Source organism: Sylvia atricapilla, chromosome 2, assembly GCF_009819655.1.
Source record: "Sylvia atricapilla isolate bSylAtr1 chromosome 2, bSylAtr1.pri, whole genome shotgun sequence".
Lineage (NCBI taxonomy): Eukaryota > Metazoa > Chordata > Aves > Passeriformes > Sylviidae > Sylvia > Sylvia atricapilla.
Window position 1 is genome coordinate 95,221,692 of NC_089141.1, and position 25,239 is coordinate 95,246,930.

The window sequence follows — 25,239 nt, forward strand, 5'->3', positions numbered from 1 at the left end:
CTGGCCTGACTCACACCTGTGGGATGGGGCCCTGGAAAGCCCAGCTGCCTGTTTCTGGAATGGCAGAGCTATGTCACTGACCTTGGGAGGTGCAGGATTCCTGTAATTTGTAAATCCTGCTTAGACGTTGGCTGCAGTGAGGCTGCAAACTTATACGGCACAATATGACCATGGCTAAATTATAAAAAACCGTCTTAAAACCAAAACAAACACCACAACTTTGAACTATCTCTGCTGAATGGAGCTGTGTTTTGCTAGGGAGTGAGTATTGAACTTCCTAGTTCCAGTAAAATTGGAGCCAGTAAACCTTCCTCCTATCTCTAGAAAAGATACAAATCACATTTTAATAAAAAAATAGCAGAATGATTCACAGAAATTATTTTCCTCCTCTTTCGGAAGCCATTTACAGTTGCTAAGCTCTTTCTATATATCAGTTATATTAGCTATTGAACTCCATTTTCCCTTTTTTGGGTGGATAATTTAGCAACAAGATATCCCAGTGAAAATAGGACCAAAAATATAATTGAAAATAGCAATAAAGACATTTTGCAGTTATTACAGCGATCTTTATTATTACTAAGGCCACGAAGGGTTTGGTTTTTCTTCCTTCAATAGGAAGGGCTTTATGAGGTCAGGCAGTTTTGGTAATGTGCTTTGTTTCAGAGCCCTGCTCATTCTGTAAAGTTTTTCTCATGCTGTTGATAGAACAGGTTTGCAGGTCTGGGGGAATATACTGACAGTAGAATTTTATTCCCTTGCTACTCTAGAACATTATGCCTCTCACTTCCATAGTTAGAAACTTTTTATTGAGAAAAGAATGCTCTGTCAACTTCCCAGAAGATAAAACAGATATAGGCCCAGTTGCAATTCTCTGGTTTGAGGAGAATCCAAGAAGGTTTCTCATACAAGTAATTTGTAATCAACAGGTTAGGACAATTTAGGAATAATACTTTTGTTGACCACTTTGAGTTTGGACTTCTAGCTGGAAGCACTCCCCAGTGTATTTCCCTGTGTTTTAACTTGGGTGAGTCATTTTAGGTTTGACAGTCTTCCTCTGCTGCTCCTCAGCTTTCATCTCCATCCTACACTGTGGGCTTCCCCTGGGAGCTGTAGGGTGGTGCTGGAGGTGTCTGCCCACAGCTCTCTGGGTGACCTCACCAGCAGCTCCTTGGCTCTCTCTGTAAATCGTTTTCCCCTGCAAAAAGCCACAAGAGGAAGCGGTGGAAAGGACCAGACAGCCTTCCCCCAAATTCCCAAGGCAAAAGGCTGGGCTGTGTCTAATACTTCTAACTTCAGATCTATTATTTATTTTTCTAGGATCTTTTAAGTAAAGTAAAATGTGAATGTTTGCTGTACTGTGTTAGTCTGAATTTTGTTGAATGTGGAAGTTCTGTATTTTTGCCAAATGTGCTGTGAATACTTAAAATTTGTTTTTCCCTTCTGCCTTTTGAGTGTGTTAGGGAGAGTGAGAAGACACAAGTTCATACCTTTCCATAATGTTTTTGAGTCTCTATTTCTTGTTGTTTGGAGTATGTTTTTAGAGAGAATGCAATATACTTTATTTTTGCTGCAAGCTGTTTTAACTGATTGGTCAGAGATGTTTCTGTACGCACACAAACCCATGTGTACACATGTATGTGCATGCACACACATTAACATATAAAAGCACCCTAGACTAAACTCTAAGAAACTGTTTTTCTTCTGTATTCTCTTCCTGCTTTCCTTTCTAAAATTTAGTAGCTTCAAAGCTTTTAACTGATTTTCTGCATTCTCATCAAATACAGTATTTGGCTAAGTGTTAAGGTGTCAGCTTGGCCTATTTCCTCTTCACAGAAGCATTCTTCACACCTGCAGCTTTCTTCTGTTTTTCATACGAGAAATACGTGCATCAGTCTTAAACCTTTGCCAAGTCACTGCTGACACATATTTCTGTAGCTCTTTATTTACAGTGTGGTTCTCTTTCTTGATATGAAATGTCAGCATCTGTGCTGGACAGGCTAATTTATTTGGAGAAGCTCATGACATCACTTAAAGAAAAGCTAGGCCTTCAGCTGAGAAAAAGGTTTAACATAATCCTTACCTGTTGTGATTATGCTGAAAGTAAGCTTGTTGTAATGAAAACAATATGTCATACTGAATTAAAAATTATCTCTGGTATAGGGAGGAATCTCACCACATAAAAAATTTGGCACACAATTTTTTTTTCTCTCTTCTGAGACAGAAATAAATATTGCAATAAACAGAAGACTGTTGCTTCAAGTAATAAATTGAGGTAGTTGAGTAGGAGTGCATTAAATCTATTTATGCATTTACATTTCAGTGGATCTGTTAATGCTGTTGTAGTTTTTGGCCTTTTAAATATATGATAAATAATACTTACATTTAGTGCTGCTTGACATCACCTGATCATACTGAAATCAGTTTTGTGCAAAGAAACTCATAAATGGGTCTTCTACTTGAAGAATGGTTGAAGAAACTGCCCGTACAGAGGTGCTTGTTTTGATCTGGCAAAGCTCATGGACCACATGGTACTGTCCTAATTAGTCCCTCTGGTGTGCTGCAATGCTGAGCTTGTAATACTCCATTGCTTGTAACAAAACTGTAGTGTTTAGGAGGAGGTAGGAAATACTGAATATATAATCTTCATTTGTAATTGCACCAAGCATATCAACATAATCATTCAGGAATTTACTCTTTTTTGCATGCCTTGATGGTTTTCTTCTTCTGTCAGTTGTTAATCAGCCTCTCCTAAATTCCCTTCATCTCATCATCAGGCTGCATTGACAGGGACTGGTTTAGATGTTTAATTTCTTAGGCATTATAGGGTGACAAAACGAGGTGGTAAATATGGTAGCCACTGCAGTCTTATTCCTTGTGATGGTTAAGCATGTTGTAAGAAAAACCTCCTTGAATTTCTGTAATTTGTTGGTTACTAACTTGGATTTTTAGTTTTTGCACTCTTGCTCTCTGAGTCGTGGAGGAATTGGTATTTACACTTCATGTGTGAGAGGCAGTGAGGACTGAGGTGAGCTACTGCCTGTGTAGACTTAGTGGGAAAAGGGATGCCTGAAAGATGTTTGTTGCCATGGTCTTCAGACAGTGCAAAACCACCTTTTTGGCAGCCTTTAGCAGCAGTAGCTGTCCAAGATTCTCTGACCTTGTTGCTCTCCCAAAAAGGAAAAAAAAAAAGTGCAACAGGCTTACAAATACTTTCAGTAACAATTAATTTCTGTTTTACGTCTAATTTGCATAGTAGTTCCAACACATAAAATGTTACCTTTATTTGATAAGGCCAGAGGTGCCTTATTTTGAGATGCCAGGAAACTGTATCATCATCCCTTGCCGGAAATTAAGTTTGTGTTCAGAGCAAGTTACACATTTTCTTACGGCTTATGTAAGGTCTCCTTTGAACTTGTTATGTGTGATATTTCTCAGGAGCACTGAAATGGTGTTACTTTTCAGAATGTACCATCAGACAATGCAAATACTGTCCGTTCTCAAGATCCCAGTTTATGGGAACATAATATTTCCTGAAATATGTTATTGTAAAAATTATGATCAAGCGATGACAAAAATCAGTAAAGCTAGGGGATTTTCAAAGCAGAGACAAGTCTGAAACATCTCTACATCGTCCTTCCTGTTGTGCACTGGTACAAGCTTCTGCTCAAACCTTAGGTTGAGTGTCAGTTCTAATTCTTCTGAATTTATCTGACAGATTTATCTCTGTCAACCACAGGATTTGTATGCCATCTCATACTGTAGTTTCTGATGCCTGTACTTAACTGATTTGTTTCCTATCTGCCTCGTTCATCTTTTCATTTTTGGCAAACTAGATTTATCTTGTTTTTATGATTAAATGGAAGGACTTGCTAAGGAATGAGATCTGGATCCTTTATTACATTTCAGCATTGTTCCTTGGAAACCTGATTATATCTTGCAAATTAGAGTAACATTTCAAAGGTAATAAATCCTGCATAGCTTGTTAAATACCTCATTTTTTACTTATAGATTCTTACTGAAGCAGAATAATATTATTTCAAACTTTGCCAAGTGTGAAGTGTTCTGCTGTTGCTCTGTGTTCACCAGTAACTAAGCATTTGCCATGCTAGAACAGAATTACTTTGTCTCAAGGACTTTACATTCATGATTTTATAACTGTCAGTTAAATAATAGCTTTTGCTAATAATATTTAAATATTTATCACTTCTCAAACCGTTGTGATAAAGCAAGGGAAATACTTTTCTAGACAAATTCAAATCCATGTGTGTTAAGCCTCTGTTTATCTTCAGTTTTTAACTACACTGCTGATACCGGGCTTTTGTTATTTGATGGGCTATAAAATTCAGTTTTGTGTCTGATGAGTTGAAAATGCGCAGCATATACATATATTTTGTTACTGCTGATAATTGGATTAGAGTTTTGCCACTCATGTTTGCTTTTAAGAGTTTATGGTATAGATCCATTTGCATTTATGAAGTGATTTTAATTAGTGTTTCTAACTGGGAAGTGTTCACAGTATGTGTGTGTGTTTTCTCCTCCTGTCCTGGCATCTGAATACCTTACAGCTTTACTCATGTGAGCAGCTTTCATTCATAAAGAATTCTTTGACAGTCTCTGCTCTGAGATGTTTCTTGGCATTTTTCAATACTTTTCTCTCATGAAAATCTTGTTGCTGGATGACAATGAGACACTGAAATGGAGACAGTGCAGGGAGCTAATTGACCTAGTATCAGATGCCCTTGGGCACAATGCATTTTCAGTTATCTCTAGATGAAACCTTAAAAACAAGTGTGTTGAGTTTTCTCTTCTAAAAGAATTCCTCCTCCTCCCCACCCCATTCCAGGTTTTGGCTTCTTATCATTGATAATGATGCAGCGGATCACTTTTGGAAGGTAAATCTACTGTGTGATTGCCTCTGACAGGATTTCAGTGACTGAAAAGGGCTGCTTCTTCAGCAAATCAAATTTCCAGTGATGCTTACTTGAAATATGTGCTTTTGATGGAAGCTAAAAGCAGTGATCAGGAATAATTGCACCTATAGGCAAGGAACAGGAAACCAAAGGGATGGATTAAAGGGTGCGACTAGGAAGCTAGACCAAAAAAAAAAAAAAAAAAAAAAAAAAAAAAAAAAAAAAAAAAAAAATTTGGGGAGAAAACAAGAGTGAAACTATGAGTAAATAGAGCACTTAAGCATTTCCTATAAAGGAAATTCTTGCAATGATGCAGTAGACCCCTGAGTACTTCCAAGCTGGGAGGTAGAAGCTGGGTTCATATACGTCCTGACCTGTATTACATGGGAACTTCACAGGCACCAGCTCTTTCACCTTAATTTCCACAGAGGGGACATCCTGGGGAAAGTGCTGGAGGTTTTGTGAGTGCAGTTGGCCTCCAGCATTATGACATATGGACAATCACATTCTGCTGCTTACTCACAGAAATATGGGAATACTTAATGTAACCTTTCCCTCTGGAGCTGTAGGGAGATCATGGTTGCTGAGCTGCTGCAGTCCTTCCTCTAGGTTATTGGTCCAAAGGGAGACTATTTGTGATGTAGGAACCAGAATGTCACCCCAGAATAAAACATCCCCATGCTGGGCCAGCACTAGCAAATGGAAAATTGGCTAAGTACAAAGAGGCAAGTAAACGAAGAATTATTTTTGGTCCATGGAGGGATCTAAGATAGGTTGCTCTCTGTACACAAGCAAGCTTGCATCAGTTACCAAACCAAGATGTGACAGTAGCATTTTTACAACTAAATCAGGACTTCGCAGTATCATATAGTGAAACTGAAAATTAAAATTGGGAGACATGCTGCTCCTTCAGTCCTTGGGTTTCTAAAAACAAATGTGGTTTTATTACCTTTATTTTGCAATGTAAACTTCACTCATTTGAATACACATTTTTCAAATTAGTTGTAGTTCGTGATAAGCATCTTTCTTTCAAGTATTTTAAAATGAGTGTGGTTGATGTATGGCATTGTCCTGCCACTGAGGTATACCTGGCTGGAGCAGCAGATGTATCATGTGGGTAGTCAGGACACCAGGCAGCAAACTCCTCTTGTGCAGTGTCTTTAGTAGTTGTAGGTCATGGTGGCCTAAGGTTTGCTTTAATTTATAGACGTAGGATGTGTTTCTTAGACAGGGCCATATTGGTGCCATGGGGGCTCTCTGCTCTGGTGTCCACGTATTTCCATCTCTGCTCCTGGAGAATGCCAGAGTAGGAGAAGGCTGCCTTGTCAGTTTGTTAAAGGTTCCTGGGCTTTAGCCAGGATCATCTTGCAGGTAGAATAGTTTCTATCTGCCTACTTGCCTGAAACATCTGTCCATTATATGTTATTTCAACTCAGGATGAGGTCATATTTTATTTCAGTCCTGGAGGGCTGGCCATTTCACTGTTGCTCCTTCACTTCAGGAGGGAGGTGGAGTGTGTATATTCTGTAGGCTCTCACTGTTCTCAAATTGTGTGCTGTTGGTTCATTGATAGTTGCTAATTAGAGAAGATAGGTGGAAAAACCTCATGTGTGTGTTTGAGTTCCCAAGCTTCCCTGAACCCTTGGCATATACTTCATTACCGAAACAACTGAGAGCCTGCGCTCAGAGTGATGGGATAGTGATTGTGTCAAAGCTTGTACTTGGAAAAGAAAGAAAAAAGGATTAAATGATGGGAAGAGGAAAACTCATTTCCTCCCCTTCTCCACTGTGGAATATTTTGGTTTATTTTTTTGCCAAGGTCAAAAAAATTACTCTTTTATGGACAATATTTACCTGCTTCTTTTAATCTCTATTGCATGAGATGGCTAAATACAGGAATGCACATGCAATATTAAGGTTGCTGTGAGACAAATATACGCTCTTAACTTGGCCTGATCTGGAAACAAAAGCTCTTTTGGTCAGAATCGCTATCACTTTTATGAAGTCTATAATGATTATGCCTGTGGTGTTAATGATGTTCACAGGTACCTCATGTTTCTCTTTCCATTTGGGATTAAACTGGTTCCATATAAACACATACCATATCTTGATCAATAGTGTCACTGATACATGTAAAGTAGTGCTCATTTAATGTATAATGTTAAAAATACCACTTTTTTTCTGTGAGGTTGCTTTTCTTGGTAAGCTTTTGGTTCTTAATTCATGACCATTGTGACTGAATCTGCATTTTCTCTCCAGATACTTCCCTGGGCTGTAGTTCTGTTCTGAAGAGCTGCTAGGTAATGAATGGCAGTTCATTCAGTGCTTTGCAGGGCTCAACCACCTGCTGTCAGAGTAGGTCAGAGGATAAACTGTGACTCATTCCAAGAGTTCTCCTGAACTGGTGGCCACAGTGAGTGCTGAAGTCAGTGGAGTTATGCAGCAGCTCTGGAGAGGGATTTAGCAGACAAAAACTTTATGCAATACTGACAGAAATGTGTGGAAAGCTGAGCATAAGAAATCATGGGGAATTATCCATTTCTATTTCCCCAGTAAGATCTTAACCACGATGCAAGCACCTTCTCTGAGGGGAAGAAGATCATCTTGTTATTTCAAAACTGGTTGTACTTTTCTATCTTCCATTTGACTTTTGCAGGCATAGTTAGAGTCTTTCGTGTTGCACAGAAGTCAACTCACCCCTTCTTTCCTTCAAACATGACTGTTTGAATTGCAAATATTTTGATAAGGGCTGTGTTGACAGCATTCAAAAATACTTGCTGCAAAAAATAAAATGGCTGAAGACAGAAAAAATATTAATTTCCTTGAGCTTAATTGGATAGACTACTTAGACCCTTGACTTTAATTTCTATCTTACCCTTTTTCTAAGTACTTTCCTTCTTCCTTTGTCTTTAAAAGGAGGGAACTTAGAATATGAGCATCCAAAGATGGAAGAAAAGGTATTAATATAGTGCTTTAAAATATTTTAAAGTTTTGAAAGAATACTTTAAATGGAAAAAAAATCACATCACTGATGAGTGCTTTTACTTCAGTACGTTTCCCTTGAAAAATTCCAGTGTTCTGGGTATGTTGGAATGTGTGGGTCTCCTGCTGTAATTCAGAGTGGAGTCGTTCTGCTTTCTCTTATTTGCCTTTCCTGATCTCAACAGGGTGAACCCAAAAACAATACATTGACTCATTTTCTTACTCTATTTTGCTACTACGGTGAACTAATCTTGACTCAGTACTGGACTGGGTGGAATTGACTCAGAGCAGTGTCTGACTGCTGGTCACTGGTACAGGTGATGTTTCAGGGAAATTGGAAGGTTCTCCTTTTAAACTCTCCCTGGGGGTATCTCAAGTTATTTACCAAGATTTTCAGTGAACTTAATACCTGTAAGAAATGTTTTACTGTTACTGCATGGAATCGTAGCTCTTTCAGATAGCATGGGTTGTTTTATTGTTTATAGATGTTTAGGGTAATTGGGATGTGAACTTTTATTTAGCATGTTTGATCATCAGGAAGGTGTAGAGGTCTTTAAGTAAATATTAGTATCTTCCATAATTTTCCTGTTGCTCTGAGTAGGTAACATAATCTTTAATGGCCTTTTTTTTCTTTTTTTTCTTTTTTTTTTTTTAATAGATATTTGACTCATATGTCAGGTAGCTGCAAACCAAAAATCTTATCCTGCAAACACCAAAACACACAAGAAATTTTCTCAGATAAGGATTTTTACTAGCATGGAAATTGCTGAAGTGAACGATAGTTCACTGCATGTAGTAAGAAATCCTTGAGTGGAATCATTGGCTCTTAGAAGTGTGAAGGTGTCTGACAATTAGCTTTAAAATATTTTTTATCTTTATATAAAGAATTACTTCTGTGAAAGCACTCCCATGTATCTTATCAGAGAAAGTAAGACTTCTCCAAAGTGCTCCTTTTAAAAGCTTTTCTCAGAGGTCTTACTATGCAGAATATGCCTCTCCTTGTATTTAGACCAATTTTTAGAGGCTTTGATGAGGCAGTTTAGTTGGATATGCACCACAGGAGTCTATTAAATAAAATATACTTAGATTAAAATTCCTATGATATTACCTTTAAAAAAATAATAATTTCTTCATCAGTAGGTCCTGCAGGAATAATATAAAATTGTATTACAATAATGTTTTTTCTTCCACACTGATACTTTTTTTTAAAATGACATTAGCCTAGTTTAATACTTGACACCATTTGCCTCTGTAAAGGTATCAGGTATTTAGGTTCAGCCAATTCATATTAAGAGTTATTCAGTTTCTAATGAATGCAAATATTTCTACAGATCTTTCAACAAAGCTGTAACTTTGAGCTGTAATCTCAACAACCAATTTCCTGTGCTAAATATGGGGTACTCTGTTCTGTGGAGAATCCCCTGTGCTTTGAGTGTATTTCCTTCTACTTGGCTGTAATGTGTTCATAGGAACAAGACCGAGTGTGCTTGGTGTAGAGGTTCAGCATGGTTTGGTTTCAAACTCTGGATTTGGGCAACCTTGCCACATTTCATCTGTGACAACCTGGAACCAGTGGTGCCTCACTGTAATTAGCAGCTCATCAGTGACTTGGATGATGGGGTAGATGTCTCCTCAGCAGGTTCACTGAGGGCACAAAGCTGTGAGGAGTGGCTGATAGCCCAGAGTGCTGTGCAGCCCTTCAGAAGGATCTCGACAGTGTGGAGAGATGGGCAGGGAAGAACTGCCTGAAATTCAGCAAAGGCAGGGTCCTGCACCTGGGGAGGAACAATCCCCTGCACCAGAACAGGGTAGAGACCAAGCTGTAAAGCAGCTCTGTGGAGAAGGACCTGTGGGTCCTGGTGAGCACCAAGATGTCCATGAGCCAGCAGCCTGCCCTTGTGGCCAGGAAGTCCAGTGGGACTCTGGGGGACATTAGGAGGAGCATTGCCAGCAGGGGGGTGATCCTGCCCCTCTGCTCAGCCCTGGAGTGGCACATCTGGAGTGCTGTGTCCAGTTCCGAGCTCCTCAGGGCAGGAGAGACATGGAGCTCCTGGAGCAGGTCCAATGGAGGGCCACAAAGATGATTAAGGGGCTGGAGCCTCTTAGGAGGAAAGGCTGAGGAGTTGGACCTATTCAGCCTTGAGGAGAGAAAATTGAGAGGGGGCCTAAATAATGTCTATCAGTATCTGCAGGGAGGTGTCAAAAGGACAAAGCCAGGCTCTGCTTGGTGTGCCCAGCAGTAGGACAAGAAGCAATGGGCAGAATCTGATGCACAGAAAGTTCCACCTGAACATGAGGAAGAACTTCTTTACTGTGCAAGTGACCAAACACTGAAATAAGTTGCCCAGAGAGGTTTGAAGTCTCCCTCATGGGAGATATTGAAGAACCATCTGAACACAATCCTGTTGGATCAGATGTCCCTACCAGTGGTCCCTTCCAACCTTACCCATTCTGTGATTAATTTACTTGATAACACATTCCACTAGGATGTCATGTCCTAAAAATGATGGGAGATCTAGCTGATAGTCCACTGCTGAGTGTCTGACTGGCCAGATGGTTGCTTTGTGTGGAGAACTTCAGTGGGTCTTTGTGGAATGAGTAGTATTTGGAAATTTTAATTGCTATGCTGCTGCTTTGATGCAAAATTCAAGAGAGGAAACTCAAGGAAGTAATTTTGGTCTTGTGTGTTTTGCTTTTGATTTTCTGAATATATTTAAGTTTACTGTAAATTTATCAAAGTTAGGAAACTCAGGCTAAAAGCATTACTGAAGTCATGCCCTTAGCAAACCTGGTAAAATACCACTCATAAAATTTTTGAGTGCTCCTCCTGTAGTTTCTTTCTTCCTTTTTACGGCTGTTAACTACACTGTGTGGTTCTGGTTTGCAGGTTATTAGCCCACCTGACATCTGCATATGCTGAGACCTTATCCTGTGTCAAATCTATACTTTCATATATATATATATACACACACATTGCATTTACTAAATGCGTTAATTGCACGATACTTTTCAGTGTTAGAAAGGAGTGTGCTATAGATAAACGTATGTTTAGGAGCTTTAGATTCCCTGGATTTGAAGGGCATTAAGCTGGCTAATGTAGGCATAGGCTCTGTGTTTGGCTTATGCCTTTTTTTTTTTTTTTTTTTATTATTTCAACATAAAGATTAAAAAGTAAAGTTGAGAGGTTAGTCAGACAGAATGAGTGGGACCTAGTGACTAGAAATGGAAGTGTTGATGAGAATTTGTCCAAGTGTGTTGTGGTTTGAAAAACCTCTTTCATGCTAACATCAAAAACACTGCTCAGATAGAGATAATTCAGTGTTCTTGAGACATTAATTGAAAGATCAAGCACCATAAGGCAGCAATGCAAACTTCCTTAATGTAGTCTCATAGCAGTATATTATCCCCGGCCAGTAAAAGTAATTTACTGTAAATCACTGTTGTTCTTGTCCTTCCTTGATAACACCATATCACACTGTCAGTTTGAAACGCTGCCTGCTCATTTTTGTTTGCAAACTGCAATGCTTCTTTTTTTGTACATTTATATACAGATTTCAGTGTCTGTTTGTACACATGCAAACTATATGTATGCCTTCTTTGCAAATGTATCTTGACACATGTATTTTCCAATACATTTGGAAAATGAAGTATGAGTGGATATTACTGGTAGGACTTTATAAGAGGTACTTACATTTGTGTTCAAATAGAAGTAAATTTTGAATTATTCTGGGTTCTGCTTGTTTTCTGAATGGAGATTCCATATTAGAACTAAAAAGTACACTTCTGTTGTATAGATACTGAAATTTTGATTTATAAAGAAAACTTACATAGATCCCAACTGTGAACACCAGGAAATAGTTGTCCTGGTTTTCAGATTACTTACTTTTTGTCAGTATAAGTCAAGCATGCACTCAGTCGTAAGTGTGTGTATTTTATATTCCAGGTGTCATAGACTGGGAACCTCACCGGAATTGTGCCTGATATATATCTGCAGTTTCAGGGAAGCATAACCTTTTCCATTATTTAAGACCAAAGGGCCAAACTGATACATTGAGATCCTGCTAATGAGCACAGAGGACAGAAAACCATCTTTGCAAGCTGAGACTTGCACTAATGCAGTTTAATAAAATGCTGAGTGGTACTGCAGTTTTATATGAGGTGGGTCATGGTCACACCCATCTCATACATATTCATACTCATCTCCCTTGGGAGAACTGGATGCAGGATGGATATTTGTCCCTTCTGTTGTAAAATAAAACTTAAGCCAGCATGGACAGGTTTTCCCCTCACTTCTGGGCAGTGATGTAGCTGTGAAGAGTATCTACCTCTTCCTGTAGCTGACTCAGCTCAGCTGGCCAGCAGTAAGGTGCTGGGTCATGCCAATCCAGTTGTTTCTGGTCCATACCTTCCTTCAGTGATGCGTGAAAGTGCTCTAAAAACATAAATATCTAGAAGGCACATATTTCATCTGTGGAAGCGATGTAGTGAGTTGTCTACAGATTTCTCTGAGGTAGTGCACAGCTGCAGTATTTCATTTTATTGACATTTAATTCTACACCATGGGCAATCAGCAGAAGTTATCCTGTCTGCCTTAGTTATTTGTGATCTTTTTCCAGTACCAGCAGTGGGTTAATCTGTGTAGTTGGATCTAAACAGGAAATGGTTAAGGTATATATGTGATAATGAGTGAAAAAGAGAAACCAAGTTTGAGTGTAGCTACGATATTTATGTTCTGAGAAGGTAGTGTTCTGCTTGACTAGAATGCTTGCTTTATTTATAGAAAAAAACTCCCATGTCCTTGGCTCACAGGACAGTTCTGACTCTGCTAGTTGCTTGGTAGAAAAAGTACTTTTTGGAATGCCACTGCAAAACATTTATGGCATTTCTTGGCAATTAAGAGATCCTGAGCATTATGGGAAAGGAGGTCTTGTTTTGTCTAGTTCTAGTAATGATCATGTTTTGGGTAAACTTTCCACAAAGATAGGTTTTTCTTGAGAGCATTTGATTGCGAGAGTGGAACTAACACTATGATGTGAGTAGCTACAATGTACTGACTTGTGTAGGGACCACTAAGCTGTTTGGTACCAGCCGCTTTGTCCATCATGATTCTTTAAATTTGTGCGTCTGCATTTTTAATTTTTTTATGCCTTTTTCTTTTGAAACCAGGAGACTGTCACTTCCAGTATGATGTAAACTTTTGAACAAACAGAGCATTTGAATTATAAACTCAGAATCCTGAAAATGTTTTTCAGGAGAATGTATCAGTGTTGATGTGAGCTTCTGTAGATGTGGTTATCACTGAGCAGCTTTTGCTCTGGCAGCTAAGAGCAAGTATGTGTGAGAGGAGGTGGCCTAGCACCTAGTGGCTTGTCTGGATGGAATTGCCTCAAAAAGGCAGTTTGAGTGCAGGCTGAGGACGTAGAGACAAAGTGGGTGGAGATTTGTCCTTTCTGAGTATCTTCTGTGTGGCTCCTCAGCAGGCTGATGTAATTACATTGTAGACAAGTGGCCATGTAGGACCATCCATTTAGAAATCAGTTTTGAGTGCAAGCACGGGCATTTGGTGTGGAGTATCAGGCAAGTTTGTTACTGTGCACTGTGTAGTTCATCTGCTTGCTGCTGGAGTTCAGGGGTGTATACTTCAGATTAAGAATCTGAAGGTGTCAGTTGCTAATTCAGCTCTGCAAGCCCTCAGTGCCTTGTCTGAGACAGGTCACACTTATCTCAATATGCAAATATCTAAAATGAGAAGAACATCTGTTAATATCATAGGAGGTTGTGTAGATGATTTAATGTTTGTAGCAGTCTGAATTAGGTAAAGTGCTGTGATAATGCCGCTAAGATGGCTCTAAGCCACCAGTATGAAGCTGCTGTGAAAGAGTCTAATGTGCTTCTGTGATGCATTAGACATGATGTTTTGGAGAGAGAGGGAGAAATGCTAGTAGCATTTTGTAAAGCCTTCCTGAGACCTCATTTGTAATACTGTGTCCGATGATCCTCTGCAGTGAACAGAAAGATGGAATTAGATTGGAGCAGGTGCAAAGACAGTTTAATAAGCTGCACAGGAGATTTATTCTGGAATGACAGTAGAAAGTTAAGTTATGAGCTGAGTCTTTGGATTTGAAGTATTGAGGTCTCCAAGGGGTCTGAAGGGAGACTATAACTGTTTGTTTTGATTATATTTATTTGGCACTAACAACATGCTTCAGTCTTTCCAGTGGTTGCTAGTGGGTAAGAGAAGCGTGCTTTTTCTGCTCTTCTTCCAAACCCTTTAATAACCCTTTAATAACAGTGTATTTTACTTGTCCCCTGTTCTAGCCTCCACCTTCTAACATTCATCACAGAACCAATTACTAGATCTGGGATCAGGAATGAATGGGTCCCCTCAGGAAAGAGAAGGATAGATATTTTTATTCCTTTTTTTGTTGTGTTAAATATGGTCCACTTATTGTGATCATTTAGAAGTTTCTAGTTAGCAATTACTAAAAACATGCAACTATTGCAAAGACATAGAAAATAGCAAGTTGTAAAGCTTTAGTATAATTGTAGCCTTTCCTATAGTTGTTTTGCCTTTTGTAAAGTATTGAGAAGCATTTTGTGGGGTTTAGCACATGTAGAGCAATACACAATGGAAACTGCAGAACTGAACATTCATCGTGTGGTTGCTTGCAGTTGCACGTTCATCCCGAAAGGATCGTCCCGTGTCTCTGAACTGTGCTGAGGCACAGTGAACTGCTGGCTTGGTGATCCAGAGGAGATGTAGCATTTTTTCTGCTACTCATACTTTACTGTTTGGCGCAGAGAAGTTTTTCAGTCATTTGTCACCTCCTGTAGCCCAGAACTGTTCTCAGTAAGTGATGTCTTGCAGTTCAGTTATCACTCTGCCTTTGCGTTTTTGGCATTTCTGTGAGAAAGCAGACTTGCAGGGAAATCAGCGTATCATCAATGACCTCACATTCAGGGGAGGAACTACAGAAGCAGGATGAGATGTGAAATTCTTTCAAAAGCTCTAAATTTGGTGTTGAATTAAGTAACCAGAATGTGGGCAGGAAGCAAAGAATGATAAAAAGAAGTGCTTCCATTAGGTTGACTCGGTTTTTCAGAAAGCTGTGCAGCCTGAGAGGAGCATTGTGTCTATAACATATTCATGGCATAGCTGCTTCCTGGTAAGTGTGCAACAGGAGGAAGTGTTTTTCTTAAATTAGTAAGTGAAAAAGTGGCTGATAAAGGATGGCCACAGCTTTCTAGATTTTATTCCAGACAGGATTTAAAGAGAAAGTAAGATATAACATCGTGATGTTGATAGGCCTAGGCCACCACCTACATTCAGTTGACTGTGAAAAAGCTGTATGCTTTATGTGACTATTGTTACTTAAAAAAAATCTTAGGGAATGGCTATAATGTAAGCCTGGATGTTTGTAATATATCTGTTAGGCAATGGTGCACTCTCAAGGAAGAGAACTAGTAAAATAGGATATTGTTCCTGCTTCTAGTAGCAACTTGCCCTGTGATTGTACACATATTTCAAAACAAGACAAGTAACTTCAGTAGTTCATTAATGTTATAATTCAGGCTAGTTGAATGTCACTTTTAATTTTTACCGTAAAAAAGCAATAGCTCCCATTTAGGATGAATTCTCTTTCAAAAATGGACTGTACTTCTACTTGGCTGACTAAATGTAATAGCAAATCCTTCAAAAATTCTGGGCATAACATTTACATTAAACTGTTAAAATGGATCTGACTTATAATTTACTTTGAAATCAAACACAAAAAAATGTGCTAGGAATTATGAAGGATTATTAATTGAAGGGACTTATACTGTGGTAAATTTCTTTCCTTTCAACACCTTGCAGATCATCAGCCTGAGTGGAAGAATGCAGTGAAACCTTTCATGGACAATTGTGTGACAGCAACTGCACTGTTTATATTTAAACATCTCTATTACTTTCTAGCAATGCCCTTCACAATGAATTCCTGTAATTAGTGGTTCCTCAAAGTATCAGCACCTCCTCTCTCCATCAGCTCTCTGTAGTGTGAAAGTCAAGGATCACAGAAATGTTAACTGTATTGGCTTTAGGCTGTATAAAGTATAATCCCAGATCACTTGTTTGCTGGAATGTTCTAGGACTTGCCTGTGTGACCAAGTTAACTAGCACCAGCCAGACTACAACAGCTATAGTGATGATGCTAAAATCCCCTTGTTCTAGAAAGAGAGGTGTTTTGAGGTGAGCTGGGATTCTTTTGGATGAAGATTTTTAAGCAAAAAACCTTTTTATTGCCAAACCCTCCCCACCAGACCCTTTCATGGAAGATTTAAACTAGTTCATTGTATGATTACACTGGTAAATTTTCCATGTCAGGAATCCATTAGATGGTACGAATCATTCTTTTCCTTCTTCTTTCAGTCTGTGGGGAGACACAGACACATTTGATTGTGATGAGGTGGGGAAAGGGGTGATTCTTGTCTTCATACTTGTGTTTTTTGGGGGGGAAGCGATGGACCTTATTTTGTAAATTATTCTCTTCACCTTTCTGGCAAGGACATATGTGTGGGTGAACTAAGTGTATTTTTCATGTCACTGGTGATGGAAACTAGAATATAAACATCATGGTACAAGGGATGCCAGGAACTTGTGAGGGAGGGGAAAAAAAAGCAGAGTAGAAAGATTTCCTAAAATAAAAAGAGGCAAATACTTACAGTTGTTCTACAGCTTTTTGATCAGTTTACCAGTGATTTTTTTGTATTTTGAGGGGTTTCATATGTGTATGTGTTGAGTTTTTTAATTCTTTATTTAATTTAAAATCAATCGACTACTATTAGCTGTGTTATTAATTTCCTGTTATCCTAGCTAGTAAACCCATTTTAAAATACTGATTAATAGGATACTCAAAGTGCCAACTTTGGAGTAATGCCTCAGATCACAAGTGATAATTTGCTTTTGTATAAGTTGTCGTCATTGCATTAGTTAGGTTCTGAAGCCCAGTTCCCAGAGCATGATTCATATTGACTGTCCTCCTTTCTCCATGGGAAGTGACAGTGGTGACTTTCCTGGGTCAGGCAATACTGGAGATTTCTGCCCTCAACACCAGCAGGAAGTGGGAGAACAAGCGGTTGTATGAATTAAACATATTCATGTGACTGTTTAAGATCTCTTCAGAAGAAATAAGAATAAGGACCATCTTACATTATCCTAACACATACCTTTCAATGTTGAGTGCTTATCAGCGAGATCCAACTATTTTGAACATTTTTATTTCCCTGTTGCATTTGGGATCAAATAAAGGTAAGTAAATACTACTTTCAGCATTAAAGTGTACTTAAAGTGTGGCTCAACAGAGGAATGAGTGACTTATTTGTAAATACTGTATTCATTAATGATACTGCATTTATACTTAATTTTTATGTGTTGGACACACAAAAAGGTTGTTGGAAGGTTATGTTGTTGTAGTGTACCTAAATATTTTGATAATTTGCTATTTAAATATTAAAACATAACTAATCTATGGGATTTTTTCAGTTAAATCAGGGAGATATATATTTTCTTTTTAGATTCAATGTCAGAAGAGTCAACATATAATAGAAATTTCTCTTCAGCAAAAAACTTTTGGTACTGAATCATTCATCTGTACTCATTTAGTAAAGTATGCTCTCATTAAATGGCCACAGTAGCAGTAATACAGTAGTAGCATAGGAGGGATCTGTCCCATAATCCAGGAGTGCATCCCAGGCTGGTATCTACCCACCTGGGAAGCAGCTCCATGGAAAGGGACATGGGTGTCCTGGTGGATAGCAAGTTCCGTGTGAGAGAACAGTGTGCTGCTGTGGCCAGGAAAGCCAGTGGGATGCTGGGCTGCATCAGCAAGGGAGTCACCAGCAGAGATAAGTTAAAGGTCATTGTCCCCACTCTGCTCAGTGCTTGCCTGGCCACACCTGGAGTGCTGTGTTCACCTGTGGTCCTTGCTGTGCAAAAACATGTGGACAGGCTGGAGAGGGTCCAGAGAAGGGGCACAAAGATGATCAAAGGACTGGGAACCTGTCATGTGAGGAAAGGCTGAGAGAATGGAGTTTGTCCAGTCTTGTGCAGAGAAGGCTTAGTGGCCTCAAAGATGGTGGAGACTTCCTTTTTACAAGTCCCATGGAAAAGATGAAGGGTAATGCTTAAAAATTATTCTTGGTGAGATGCTGATTGAACACGAGGAAAATTTTTCACAATGGGAACAATCAGCTGTTGGAATAATATCCCCAGGGAAGCTGTGGATTCCTCAGCATGGACACTTCTAAGATTTGGCTGGACAGGGTGCTGGGCCATCTTACATAGACTGTGCTTTTTGCCATGGAAGGTTGGATCAGACGATTCAAGAGGTCACTTCCAACCTGGTATTTTATGATTTTATAAAATCACCTTAAATCCAGCCGGAGCGTTCTTAACCCACCCACACACCAAAGGCAGGGAAGTTTGAGACAAAATAGGAAGATGTCTTTGGTTAGCTCATACTTTCTGGCAAAAATAGATGAAGGTATGCTACAATCTACTTTCTTCTGTAGAATAAAGATAAGAACACTTATCTTTGGTAAATAGTGCCAAGAAAGCCCTCTTTTTAATTAAAACCCCTTTTTTCCCCTCCCCCACAGTACTTAATATATTTGACTAAATCAAGGGCTGTTTTCTCTTGGGAAAAAATGGTTTTAAAAAGTATGAATAACTTGCTGTTAACTGAGATGGAGATTGAGTTTAGGTTGAGACTTAGACTCCAAGTGACTTTATTTTGGTTCATTGTAGAAGGATTTTGTTTTTAAATTTAAATGAGTGGATGCTGTTAATCTAACAGCAAGACAGAAGTAGCTATAGTTCACAAAGCCTTCATACAGCTGCCTCGACATCGATAAATATATAGGTGTCTGTAGTGAAGTATTTAAATGCCTAAAATTCTATTTCTGCACTGCTGGTTTGGCTTTTCTTCTGCCCCAGTTCTTCTGGGATCTTGAAATTAAGTGTTCCTGCTCATTAGCCCTTGTACAGATCTCTTTAACACCCATCATTAGAAGTGAGTTCTGCACAAAGCGTAGCAGCCGTGGCTATGGCATGCTAATCACAAAGACTGCGTAGGAACCAGGAAAACACGTGGAGTGAGTTGTTGAGAAGAAATTTGGAGACTGCCAGGCCAAGAGGGAAGCACAGGAAGTGAGTGGGGGAGTAAAGAAATGGGAAAAACATTGGAAGGTGAAAAGTGATACGGAAAAATGAACAGGTCTGGGAAGGGTGCAGAAAGCTGAGAGATTAAAAGGCATGCTAGTATAGGAGAGCTGGGAGCTAATGGGACTCTGGTTGTGGCGTGGGAGCAATATATCGGATAATGAAGTTGTTGAGAATGAAGTGGCCACTGAAAAGAGGCAGGGAGGCAGGACTGGGATTCCCAAATAGGAAACTGAGCCTAAAGACAAGAGTGGATATGGATAGGGACACTGGCACATGTCCACAGGATTGGCAATAATAAGGTTTGGATGGTAAGTGGCCAGGTTTTGAGGGACACTGAATATATCTGTGTTGAGCAAGATGGAGCTTCTCCTTTCCCATGGCAACTGTCTTAAAAAAAACAAGTTCAGAAAGCTGCCTTGAGTAAAGAGGTACAAAGAGCAAGTCCTGCAGAGCTGGGAAGGTGCAGAATTAAGATTGTCTAAAGTATGTTAACTGAGCTTCCCTGGACATTTGCATTATGATACAGTTTTAAATTCTATGATCTCAGAATTGTATGGTCTTTCCAAGTGGAACAGATGTATATGAAGACTGCAGCAAAGAAGGACAGGTCTCTGGAAATGTGCTTTTATTTGTTGTAGAAACCCTAAGACAGATAGTGAATGGGGCAGCTCACAAGTGAGGGGAGACTTGTGTCACCTTAACTAGGAAACTAGGTGGATACAGCTTCTCCCGAAAATTAGTTAAGGTATAATAGAAAGCTAAATTCTCTGAAAAATGAGTTTGAGGAACTTGGTTGAACAGAAAAGTTTGTAATGCTCCTAAGTTTTCTTATCTATGGGATCATATGACACCCCTGGCAGGGATCTATTGTTACCTGACAGCACCAAAGGGGAGCTCTGTCCGAGAATGGGCGTTTCTGTCTTCAGAGTGCTGTTCTGGAACAGCACAGGATAACCTGGAGCAGTGAGTGCGTAGAGTTGTGTTGTGACCATATAGAATGCAGCCACTGGGTATATTTACTACTGTCTTCTAGCTGCTGCATTCACTTGGGGGAAAAAAAAAAAAAAAAGAAAGAAAAAAAAACTTCTGAAGAGCTTACCTTAAAAATTTGTTAGTTTCCACATCATTGGATACCTGTCTTATATAGGGATTTTATTTAGGATGTTGATGTTTATATATAGCTTGTTGACTTCTGTTTCTTTAAATGGCATGCTTTCCATACATTTATTCTGGAAATGATGTGCAAAAAGCCTGGGAAAATCTAGGAAGTATGGCTATAGTGAGTTTTTTAATTTCCGTTGACTTCTGGTTAAATCTTCTTTGAAAAATTGCACCTTGCTTAATTTTCCAATTAGATATTTACGTGCATAATGGAGAAGATGAAAAATTATTTTCTTTTGATCTGATGTAATTGGAGCTATATTTTAGGGGAACTAATTCAATCTTATCTGATTATATCCTGACCATGGTCAAAAGTAAGGCTGCAATTGCTATTTGAGGAGACTGGTTACAGAGGTTGTGTCAAATCAAATACATTGCTTTTCTACTCTGTTACTCTTAAATGGACTGCTCTAAATTAGATGGTCTAATTCTGGAAAATTTGAATACGTGCAGGTGGACTTTTGTGTCAGCAAAGCCACACTTATTTAATTGGAGCTCCATATGTCTGCAAAAATTGGTTCCATATGGTTGAATGGCACATTTTTAAAATGTTTCTTTAATTCATACTATTTCCAGGAGAAAGAATAACTGTATTTTTTGAGTTCCTTAACTGAGTGGCAGTGCACCTGTACACGAACCTTCTTTCAATTTTTAAAGCAGTAATTGAATATGTAGGATTTGCTTGTCACATATTAACAGCTTTAAGGTAACTTAAATATGTGGCTAACAAAGGCTTAACTGTGTGCTCTCTGTTTGTACTCCTAAAAACAAGTGATGAAAAATACCTAAATCATGCAATCCCATCAGGTTGAATTTACATGAGTTTTCTTACAGAAAACTCTTTCATTTAGGGTCATGGTAAATCTATATGTATATATATGCTGGTCAAATAAAACCCAGGGTTTTTTACATGGGGAAAACAGCTTTGAGTTTGCTTTTGTTAACTCCTTTGATGGGAAATAATCCTGTGAGAAAAGCTGGGTATAAGAATTTTTAAATCGGGGCCATAAAAGTTGATATTATCAAGAGATAAACTTATGAGGAGTAATGTTAATTAATTTTTTTTTTAATTGTGCACAGGTACCTAAGGATAAAACTGGCCTGAAGGGAAAATCTGGGGGAAACTGGGGACCTTGATTGTTCTTGCACCTGAGTAAGTGAATACTTAGTGGAAATCAGCTTTACAAAATGTTAAAACTGAAATATATTTCAGCATCTCCATGCCTAATTGCAGTTGTAACTTTAGACAATTCTTTGGCTCTTGAATTGACAGAGACCAGAAGTAGTAGGGCTACCTGCAAGGGAGTGAATGTGGTACAGAGCCTTCAGTGCTTTGTGATGTTTTCTTTTTATTGCTATCCTGGGAGTTTTCACAGAATGAAACATAGCTTATAAGCAGGATTTCTTGGTATTTTGATGTTTTGCTTTTTCAGTTACTTATCTTAAGACTAATGTCTGAGTTTCTTAAAGCTTAACTTGGTCTTGCTGGTTTATAATCATAGTAAGGCACTGAGACTCAGCAGAACTGAAGGTCAAGCCAGGTTAAATATGAGGTCATCAGAGGGTGAAGGCTGAGAAGATCACCTTGTGGAAGCTTGTCCTGGAAAGAATCAATGCTCATTTCATGAGTGGGTTTTTTTGAGACAAAAACTATTGTCTTGGTTGGGGTATTCTTTCACTGAAACAGGACAGGGACAGCTTTTCTTCATCAGCTTGGATGGGACATGTGGTAGACATTCCTTGGCATCTGGAGGCCCCCAGTCCCAACCCCAGCCTACATAGTTTTCTGAAAGGCAGGAACAGTATTTTCCATTTATCCACATAGCTTTCTTTCCTGGCAACCCAAGCACTATTCTGGTTGCTTAAAAAAATTGTATGTCAAAAGGGTACATTGATGTGTTACTTATTATTTAATGCATTTATTTAGTCATACATATTAATATATGAAATGTCTGTAATATTAATGAGCAGATAAATTTTTTATAACATGAAACTTCTTTTTACTGGTAACATATTTTTAAAAATGGGCAAGTTAATTGAGTTTTCGGAAACAATCGCTAGAGCTAGAGCCTTTCTTCCTGATGGCATTTCTCATGCTAAAAGAATTATCTTTGGTTTTAGAAAGCTTTACTAAGCTGAATACCCTTACTGGTATCTACATTAAATTTTGAAAACAATAGTTACCAGCTGAAAGTCTCTCAATTTAATCTGGTCTAAACTTGTTACCAGAGCTGTTTATTCCAAACCTCTGCCGTGGTTTATTCATATTCTTGTACTTAATGCAGGAATTTATAAATTGACATCCAATACATCTCTTCATTAAAAAGTGTATTTCATTTTGCTAGAGTACTTACTGTGTTGATCCCTGCAGTAGAGTAGTAGACAAAAATGTCTCTCATTTCTTTCGATATTAAAGAGAATTAAATACATAACCTAAAATCTGCCAGGCTTTGTGAGCTACACATGAAAGACTTTTAATTCATTAAGAAATACATCATGGTAGCATTTAGCATTATCATTCTTTGATTTGTAAGTTAGGTACTGAATTACAAATAGTGCCTGAGACTGTGTTTTAAGTAACCGGTTGCTTTCCTGTGCATTAGCAGTTCTCATTGAAGTTCTGGTTCCTTGTCTTGCACTTGCTGCGTATGGTTTTAGGAATTGGGTCTGTGGACTAGCAAACAGGTGTAAGGTTTATTAAAGAAGAGAAGTTCAGTGTTCTTAAATGATAGTGGCATGTTTTGAAATCACAGTTGGCTCAACAGCTCTGTTTTAAATCCATCAGGGACCTTTGAGAGAGGTTTTTGCCTTGTTTCTTTTAACTTCCATACTAACATGAAGCAAATGTTTTCATTTATTTCCTGTGTTATCAGTCCTAGTCTGCATATTTTAGTCTATTGCTTTTGACAGTGATGAAAGGCAGCTATTTCCCAACCTTCTGTATTTTGGGTGCTACATAAGCTCTGAGCTGTTCAGTTTGGGAATATTTTCTTCCCCTGATTTGTTCCCGTTTCCTCATTTGAAATTCCAGCACTAGAAATTCCAGATGCCATTGCAATCTTTGTGGAATTGTCATTCAGATTTTGTGCCTGTGTACATGAGACAGAAGCTTGCCCATACAAAAGAAAGGCATCCATTCTGTCAGACTGGAGAACTTGTAGTAGTATAGTGACAAACATACCATGTCAGTGTTATGTTACTTTGTACTTGAAAATTGTCCTTAATTGTTGTCTAATAAGGTAGAAGTCAAGAACTAGTGAACTAAGAAATGGAGATAATCCAGTTGAATTGTGTAGTGTGTTCCTTCATGAATATAGGATTGATCCCTAGGTGTTTTACCCAGTTTATTATTTGCCAGTTACTGTAGTTACTGCATCACCTACAGATTTTCTCATTCAGACTTGAAATTGAGTGCCTTGGGGCAAGATTTTCTCTGTTAAACATGAAAATGAGCTGGCCTTGGTTTTGAGAGCATCCTGTGTGTGGCAGTTCTTGTGCCTGCTATTCCAGAAAGATCAATGGGCTTTGTGCAAATCTGCATCAGGGAGTGAAGCAAGATAAATGTATCTGTGATGTAACTCTTGCTCTGCTGCCGTTTGTTCTTTTCCAGGGATTGGTGTTAGTCAGTGCCAATTTAGAGGCTGAGGTGAAGCCAACTGGTGCTGTTGCTGTAGCCTGTTGATACTGTAGGATGAAGCTTTTCAACTTCTTCTAGCAGTTAAATTCACAGAGATTGCTATTATTTTTGTAAATCAGAGTGTATGGTTTCTGACAGCTTTTAAAGATGTCATATGCTCTGCTGTTTATAGTGTAGAAGTCTCTGGGGATTTAAAACTCTCCCTCTACAGTATCTCTCTCGCAGAGATCAATTAAGTTTCTAATTAAAGTTTTATCAACATAGCATCTATTGAAATCCTAAAAATGTTGATGTTTGTTGAGACAAATATAGGAGTTTTTCTAATCTCATGAGAATATTTTTGTTTAGGGTTGTTGGAGTTTTTTTATATTTTTTAGTGTTTCTTTGTTGTTCACAAAGTGGTGTTTGAATAATGGAAAGCTTCAGTAGCTGAAAATTTTAATGAAAAGGAGCCAAACAAATATATTCAAACATTTTTATTGACTAAAATAGCTTGTTCTCAGCTAGCAAAACTGTAGTTGTAATCCTTCCCCATTCTTTCCTGTCTTTGAAAGATTACTTGTTTTGATCAGACCTAAAATGTTGATGACATCTCTTTGTTTCACCTGAAGCTTTTCTTTGGTGTTTGGAAAATTGTATATCACTACATTTGAAAAGTAGCAAAGTCCTGTGGTTGGCCTCAGCGTTAAAATACATAGTCAGTTTTGCTTTATGAGGCTGTAAACCAGGTAATTCATCACTACTGATTACCTGGAAGTAGATGTGGGCTTTTAAAGAGCAGTATGTTATATTACAAATTCCTTGGGAGGAGGAGTGTTTGTTTTTAGGAATTCCTGGAGAGTGGAAGCCTATTAGGATGGTATTGTATGTGTAATAAATCATGTACTTGGCCTAGGTTGGGTTTTTTTCCTTTTTCTTTTAAGGTCTAAGACTATTTAAACATTCTGTCATAATCATAAGTAGTATCCTCTCTGCAAACAAGGAAGAAAAGGGAAAGCTTTTTTTTTTTTTTACTTTTGCAGTGTAATATTCTCAGTATCTATATAAATAAATGATAGTGTGTGGCATGATTCACATGAATAGCAATGCAGCTGTATTGCTGCTGTCTGCCCAAATAACAAGAAATGAGAGGGAAAGAGGAGGTGATGGGGGGGATATGAATCGGAGAGGAGCATTGCGGTACGAATAAATTGACACTGTGGTTTTACTGGGGGGGGGGGGCACACTCATTACAGGATGCTTCATCTGTTTACTGCTTCCCATATTTAGAAAGCATCTTTAGTGATCCTTTTTGCAAACAGCTCATGCAGTAACTGGCAAAACAGAAGCAATTAGTGGTGTAATCTCAA

The 25,239-nt window shown here is 38.5% G+C and overlaps 1 protein-coding gene across 1 annotated transcript in view; it reads left to right on the forward strand.

Moving 5' to 3' along the window:
- TBL1X (transducin beta like 1 X-linked) overlaps positions 1-25,239 on the forward strand; it is a 191,789-nt gene that overhangs the window by 33,431 nt on the left and 133,119 nt on the right. Inside the window, exon 2 of the mRNA XM_066313848.1 lies at positions 21,334-21,406. The gene's annotated coding sequence lies outside the window, so the exon portion shown is untranslated. The remainder of the gene's footprint in view (positions 1-21,333; positions 21,407-25,239) is intronic.